Source organism: Belonocnema kinseyi, chromosome 6 (assembly GCF_010883055.1).
Source record: "Belonocnema kinseyi isolate 2016_QV_RU_SX_M_011 chromosome 6, B_treatae_v1, whole genome shotgun sequence".
NCBI lineage: Eukaryota > Metazoa > Arthropoda > Insecta > Hymenoptera > Cynipidae > Belonocnema > Belonocnema kinseyi.
In genome coordinates this window covers 131481080-131483403 of record NC_046662.1, presented here as the reverse complement: position 1 = coordinate 131483403, position 2324 = coordinate 131481080, and positions in this window count along the sequence as shown.

Below are 2324 nucleotides of genomic sequence, written 5' to 3'. Positions count from 1 at the left end.
AGAATCTCTTTTAATTTTCAAAAAACGCGCCGAATTGGGCTAGGGGCGGAAAATAATTAATGGTGGGAGGTGGTAATGAGTGGGGTGTCCTGGTTTTCCTACCCAGTCATCTGGTCACCCTGTAAAATTTCGATAATTAAGAGCAATTGCGTGAGATCCCGATGCCCTCTAATTTGTTGACGATCGTTTTGAAAACGATCATCTGCAGCTATATCTTTCTATCTGATGTGTCAGAACGACAGGGGCACTATTCGGTAATCAAGAACTCCTGAGTTCTCGATTATCGATAGTCACCTCTCTCTTTCTGACACATAAGATAGAAAGAGGTAGTTTCAGTTGATCGTTTTCAAATCGACCTAATCGAATTTGCTGAAAAGTGTTCCGAAAGTGATAAGTTCGAACCGCGCACTCATAACGTTTTCGAATATTTGAAAAGTGTTTGACAAGTGAAAAAGGAAATTGGTGGTTACAATATTTTTCAAAATGTGTAAAATTATTGTATAATGACGGACCCTGTGAAAAGTGGGTTATGTGTGGTTAATCTTAATTTGTAATCAAATTCCTCGAGGAATATTTATTTTTTACACCTGGTGCAAACGAATTGTTTTGGGATCAAGGTCGAGACTTCCTAAAACGATCAAGGGTGGAGATACTGATAACGGAAGCTTAGTAGAATTTCCATGGAAACTCAATGGAATTTGCGTGAAGTATTTCCCGGGAAATCTTTTCACGTAGGTATAAATTCCGAAATTAATTTCTTAAATTGCCTTAATCCTATAAAATTAGAGAAATTATCTGAATTCCTGGAATTTTTTAATGCGGCGAAATGCGTAACATTCTTTTAATTCTCTGAAATCATCCAATTCTGTGGATATTCTGGATTCCTTGAATTCTTAAAATTCCTTGACTTCTCTGAAATTGCCCGTATTTTTTCAACATTGTATCCTAAATATCCTGAATTCCTTTCAATATTCTGAATTTCTGAAATTTTTCGAATCACCTGAACTCCTGACATTCATAGAATTTCCAGCATTACATACATTCTCTGAACTCTTTCAATTCCTTCAATTTCATGGATCTATTGATTTTCTTTAATTCTCTGATATCCCTAAAGTTCTATCAATTCCTTCATTGTTCTGAATTTCATGAATGCTCTACATTCTTTAAATGTTCTGGAATCCTTGAAAACGTCTGAACTCCCTAAAATGCTGGGTTTCTCTTGAATAGTATGAATTTTCCGAATTTCTTGAATACGATGAATTTTCCGATTCCCTTCAATATTTTGAATTCCCTGGATTCCGTACTTTTTCTAAATGTTCTAAATTCCGTAAATTCTCTTCATTTGCGAAAATCTGTCAATTCCGTCAATGTTCAGAAACATCAATACATTTTATTATCTATCTGTCCCATGGCCGTACATTGTACAGTTTACAGATTTGGACAATTAGAAGGCTGTCAATAACGCACCATTTTAAGAAAAAACAATCTATGAAGAAAAGGCGTCCTTATTGGATGATTTCTACTCCGCACTTCACTCATATGCACCATAGGATAGACCAGTTTCGATATATGCAGATTACGTATATTGGCAGAGTATAAAAACTTTCCTTGTCCTATTTATTTAAAAAGGGGTTATAAGAAAACTGGATTAGTAGTAAAATATTTTTCTTAAACTTGGCTAGTCATCCCGAATCCCAAATTTACTTTTTTTGCACAAGTTATCTGCAAAAACATAGTAATATTTTATTTTATTATATAAATACTTACCCTAGAATAATTCCCGTCGTTATTACACATTTAAAAAAATATTTTTTCCACCAATATCATTTTCACTTGTCAAACACTTTTAAAGTATGCGAACACATTGCGAGCGCCGATGCTAACCTATTCTCATGTCCCTGCGCGAGTCGAACTTATCAGTTTCGGAACACTTTTTAGCAAATTCCTTGCAATCATCGGATTGGTCGAATAACATCCTCCGCAAATCTGCTGCTCTGCTAATATCAGCCCCACGCATCGCCCCCATTTTTCTGTTTTCTTACGATCCGGAGGGGAATCGTCGGTTAAACTAATCCAACAAATGGCGCCACAAAAAGTAGGTCTGTCTTTTTCATTGAATTGCATTAAGAAAAAGCAAAAATAATTAAAAACTTGATGCTGTTTGCAAATGCACAAAAAAAATAGATGAAAAAGTAAGTCTAACTATTAGGGATCGTCCATATATTACGTAAGACATTTTTCTTTTGTTTATATCGCTGTGTCCTTTTCAACTTGATCAAAATATTATTTTCGTCTTTATTCAAACAACAGAAAAACGTCTTACG